Raw genomic sequence first — 6,148 nt, forward strand, 5'->3', positions numbered from 1 at the left:
GTCCATCACATCATTCTCCTAATGATGTGATCCCGTTATCAATGACATCCCCATGTCCATAGCCAGGAAACCATGACTATCTGTTGATCAACGAGCTAGTCAACTAGAGGCTCACTAGGGACACATTGTGGTCTATGTATTCACACATGTATTACGATTTCCGAATAATACAATTATAGCATGAATAATAGACAATTATCATGAACAAGGAAATATAATAATAATTTTATTATTGCCTCTAGTGCATATTTCCAACACCACCATAGTCCACCTCAATAGTACTGTTGCGGTGCTTAGGTAAAGCCCTGCGTCGGTGGAACATCATCATCATCACCACACCATCGTGCTGACGAAACTCTCCCTTAACGCTCGGCTGGATCGGAGTTCGAGGGACGTCATCGGGCTGAACGTGTGCTGAACTCGGAGGTGCCGTGCATTCGGTACTTGATCGGTCGGATCGTGAAGACGTACGACTACATCAACCGCGTTGTGCTAACGCTTCCGCTTTCGGTCTACGAGGGTACGTGGACAACACTCTCCCCTCTCGTTGCTATGCATCACCATGATCTTGCGTGTGCATAGGAATTTTTTTGAAATTACTACGTTCCCCAACAGTGGCATTCGAGCCTGGTTTTATGCGTAGATGTCATATGCACGAGTAGAACACAAGTGAGTTGTGGGCGATATAAGTCATACTGCTTACCAGCATGTCATACTTTGGTTCGGCGGTATTGTTGGATGAAGCGGCCCGGACCGACATTATGCGTACGCTTATGCGAGACTGGTTCTACCGGCGTGCTTTGCACACAGGTGGCTGGCGGGTGTCAGTTTCTCCAACTTTAGTTGAACCGAGTGTGGCTATGCCCCGTCCTTGCGAAGGTTAAAACAACACCAACTTGACAAACTCTCGTTGTGGTTTTGATATTGTATGAGATGATCATGTTTTGTAACCGAGTTATCAGCAACTAGCAGGAGCCATATGGTTGTCGCTTTATTGTATGCAATGCAATCGCCCTGTAATGCTTTACTTTATCACTAAGCGGTAGCGATAGTCATAGAAGCATAAGATTGGCGAGACGACAACGATGCTACAATGGAGATCAAGGTGTCGCGCCGGTGACGATGGTGATCATGACGGTGCTTTGGAGATGGAGATCACAAGCATGAGATGATGATGGCCATATCATATCACTTATATTGATTGCATGTGATGTTTATCTTTTAAACATCTTATCTTGCTTTGATTGACGGTAGCATTATAAGATGATCTCTCACTAAATTTCAAGATAAAAGTGTTCTCCCTGAGTATGCACCATTGCCAAAGTTCGTCGTGCCCAGACACCACGTGATGATCGGGTGTGATAAGCTCTACGTCCATCTACAACGGGTGCAAGCCAGTTTTGCACACGCAGAATACTCAGGTTAAACTTGACGAGCCTAGCATATGCAGATATGGCCTCGGAACACTGAGACCGAAAGGTCGAGCATGAATCATATAGAAGATATGATCAACATAGTGATGTTCACCATTGAAAGCTACTCCATTTCACGTGATGATCGGTTATGGTTTAGTTGATTTGGATCACGTGATCACTTAGAGGATTAGAGGGATGTCTGTCTAAGTGGGAGTTCTTAAGTAATATGATTAATTGAACTTAAATTTATCATGAACTTAGTACCTAATAGTATCTTGCTTGTCTATGTTGATTGTAGATAGATGGCCCGTGTTGTTGTTCCGTTGAATTTTAATGTGTTCCTTGAGAAAGCAAAGTTGAAAGATGATGGTAGCAATTACACGGACTGGGTCCGTAACTTCAGGATTATCCTCATTGCTTGATAGAAGAATTACGTCCTGGAAGCACCGCTGGGTGCGAAGCCTGCTGCAGATGCAACACCAGATGTTATGAACGTCTGGCAGAGCAAAGCTGATGACTACTCGATAGTTCAGTATGCCATGCTTTACGGCTTAGAATCGGGACTTCAACGACGTTTTGAATGTCATGGAGCATATGAGATGTTCCAGGAGTTGAAGTTAATATTTCAAGCAAATGCCCGGATTGAGAGATATGAAGTCTCCAATAAGTTCTATAGCTGCAAGATGGAGGAGAATAGTTCTGTCAATGAACATATACTCAAAATGTCTGGGTATCATAATCACTTGACTCAACTGGGAGTTAATCTTCCTGTTGATAGTGTCATTGACAGAATTCTTCAATCACTGCCACCAAGCTACAAGAGCTTCGTGATGAACTATAACATGCAAGGGATGGATAAGACAATTCCCGAGCTTTTCGCAATGCTAAAGGCCGCGGAGGTAGAAATCAAGAAGGAGCATCAAGTGTTGATGGTCAACAAGACCGCCAGTTTCAAGAAAAAGGGCAAAGGGAAGAAGAAGGGGATCTTCAAGAAGAACAGCAAACAAGTTGCTTCTCAGGAGAAGAAACCCAAATCTGGACCTAAGCCTGAAACTGAGTGCTTCTACTGCAAGCAGACTGGACACTGGAAGCGGAACTGCCCCAAGTATTTGGCGGATAAGAAGGATGGCAAGGTGAACAAAGGTATATGTGATATACATGTTATTGATGTGTACCTTAGCAAAGCTTACAATAGCACCTGGGTATTTCATATTGGTTCTGTTGCTAATATTTGCAACTCGAAATAGGGACTACGGATTAAGCGAACACTGGCCAAGGACGAGGTGACGATGCGCGTGTGAAACGGTTCGAAAGTCGATGGGATCGCCGTCGGCACGCTACCTCTACATCTACCTTCGGGATTAATATTAGACCTAAAATTTTGTTATTTGGTGCCAGCGTTGAGCATGAACATTATATGTGGATCTTGTTTAATGCGAGACGGTTATTCATTTAAATCGGAGAATAATGGTTGTTCTATTTATATGAGTAATATCTTTTATGGCCATGCACCCTTAAAGAGTGGTCTATTTTTGATGAATCTCGATAGTAGTGATACACATATTCATAATGTTGAAGCCAAAAGATGCAGAGTTGATAATGATAGTGCAACTTATTTGTGGCACTGCCGTTTAGGTCATATCGGTGTAAAGCGCATGAAGAAACTCCATACTGATGGACTTTTGGAACCACTTGATTATGAATCACTTGGTACTTGCGAACCGTGCCTCATGGGCAAGATGACTAAAACGCCGTTCTCCGGTACTATGGAGAGAGCAACAGATTTGTTAGAAATCATACATACAGATGTATGTGGTCCGATGAATGTTGAGGCTCACGGCGGGTATCGTTATTTTCTCACCTTCACAGATGATTTGAGCAGATATGGGTATATCTACTTAAAGAAGCATAAGTCTGAAACATTTGAAAAGTTCAAAGAATTCCAGAGTGAAGTTGAAAATCATCGCAACAAGAAAATAAAATTTCTACGATCTGATCGTGGAGGACAATATTTGAGTTACGAGTTTGGTCTACATTTGAAACAATGCGGAATAGTTTCACAACTCACGCCACCCGGAACACCACAGCGAAATGGTGTGTCCGAACATCGTAATCGTACTTTACTAGATATGGTGCGATCTATGATGTCTCTTACTGATTTACCGCTATCGTTTTGGGGTTATGCTTTAGAGACGGCTGCATTCACGTTAAATAGGGCACCATCGAAATCCGTTGAGATGATGCCTTATGAACTGTGGTTTGGCAAGAAACCAAAGTTGTCATTTCTTAAAGTTTGGGGCTGCGATGCCTATGTGAAAAAGCTTCAACCTGATAAGCTCGAACCCAAATCGGAGAAATGTGTCTTCATAGGATACCCAAAGGAGACTGTTGGGTATACCTTCTATCACAGATCCGAAGGCAAGACATTCGTTGCTAAGAATGGATCCTTTCTAGAGAAGGAGTTTCTCTCGAAAGAAGTGAGTGGGAGGAAAGTAGAACTTGATGAGATAACTGTACCTGCGCCCTTATTGGAAAGTAGTACATCACAGAAACCGGTTCTTGTGACGCCAACACCAATTAGTGAGGAAGTTAATGATGATGATCATGGAACTTTAGATCAAGTTGTTACTGAACCTCATAGGTCAACCAGAATAAGATCCGCACCAGAGTGGTACGGTAATCCTGTTCTGGAGGTTATGTTACTAGACCATGACGAACCTACGAACTATGAAGAAGCGATGGTGAGCCCAGATTCCGCAAAATGGCTTGAGGCCATGAAATATGAGATGGGATCCATGTATGAGAACAAAGTGTGGACTTTGGTTGAATTGCCCAATGATCGGCAATACATTGAGAATAAATGGATCTTCAAGAAGAAGACTGACGCTGACGGTAATGTTACTGTCTATAAAGCTCGACTTGTTGCAAAAGGTTTTCGACAACTTCAAGGGATTGACTATGATGAGACCTTCTCACCCGTAGAGATGCTTAAGTCTGTCCGAATCATGTTAGAAATTGCCGCATTTTATGATTATGAAATTTGGCAAATGGATGTCAAAACTGCATTCTTGAATGGATTTCTGGAAGAAGAGTTGTATATGATGCAACCAGAAGGTTTTGTCGATCCAAAGGGAGCTAACAAAGTGTGCAAGCTCCAGCGATCCATTTATGGACTGGTGCAAGCCTCTCGGAGTTGGAATAAATGCTTTGATAGTGTGATCAAAGCATTTGGTTTTGTACAGACTTTTGGAGAAGCCTGTATTTACAAGAAAGTGAGTGGGAGCTCTGTAGCGTTTCTGATATTATATGTGGATGACATATTGTTGATTGGAAATGATATAGAATTTCTGGATAGCATAAAGGGATACTTGAATAAAAGTTTTTTTAATGAAAGACCTCGGTGAAGCTGCTTATATATTGGGCATCAAGATCTATAGATCAAGACGCTTAATTGGACTTTCATAAAGCACATACCTTGACAAAGTTTTGAAGAAGTTCAAAATGGATCAAGCAAAGAAAGGGTTCTTGCCTGTGTTACAAGGTGTGAAGTTGAGCAAGACTCAATGCCCGACCACTGCAGAAGATAGAGAGAAGATGAAAGATGTTCCCTATGGTTCAGCCATAGGCTCTATCATGTATGTGATGCTGTGCACCAGACCTGATGTGTGCCTTGCTATAAGTCTAGTAGGGAGGTACCAAAGTAATCCAGGAGTGGATCACTGGACAGCGGTCAAGAACATCCTGAAATACCTGAAAAGGACTAACGATATGTTTCTCGTTTATGGAGGTGACAAAGAGCTAGTCATAAATGGTTACGCCGATGCAAGCTTTAACACTGATCAGGACGATTCTAAATCGCAAACCGGATACGTATTTACATTGAACGGTGGAGCTGTCAGTTGGTGCAGTTCTAAACAAAGCGTCGTGGCGGGATCTACGTGTGAAGCGGAGTACATAGCTGCTTCAGAAGCAGCAAATGAAGGAGTCTGGATGAAAGAGTTCATATCCGATCTAGGTGTCATACCTAGTGCATCAGGTCCAATGGAAATCTTTTGTGAAAATACCGGTGCAATTGCCTTGGCGAAGGAATCCAGATTTCACCGGAGAACCAATCACATCAAGAGACGCTTCAATTCCATCCGGGATCTAGTCCAGGTGGGAGACATAGAAATTTGCAAGATACATACGAATCTGAATGTTGCAGACCCTTGACTAAGTCCATGGGTGTTAGAACCATTACTATGTAATCTAGATTATTGACTCTAGTGCAAGTGGGAGACTGAAGGAAATATGCCCTAGAGGCAATAATAAAGTTATTATTTATTTCCTTATATCATGATAAATGTTTATTATTCATGCTAGAATTGAATTAACCGGAAACATGATACATGTGTGAATACATAAACAAACAGAGTGTCACTAGTATGCCTCTACTTGACTAGCTCGTTAATCAAAGATGGTTATGTTTCCTAACCATAGACATGAGTTATCATTTGATTAACGGGATCACATCATTAGGAGAATGATGTGATTGACATGACCCATTCCGTTAGCTTAGCACTTGATCGTTTAGTTTGTTGCTCTTGCTTTCTTCATGAATTATACATGTTCCTATGACTATGAGATTATGCAACTCCCGTTTATCGAAGGAACACTTTGTGTGCTACCAAACGTCACAACGTAACTGGGTGATTATAAAGGTGCTCTACAGGTGTCTCCGAAGGTACTTGTTG

The sequence above is a fragment of the Triticum dicoccoides genome, chromosome 7A (genome assembly GCF_002162155.2).
Source record: "Triticum dicoccoides isolate Atlit2015 ecotype Zavitan chromosome 7A, WEW_v2.0, whole genome shotgun sequence".
NCBI classification, from domain to species: Eukaryota; Viridiplantae; Streptophyta; class Magnoliopsida; order Poales; family Poaceae; genus Triticum; species Triticum dicoccoides.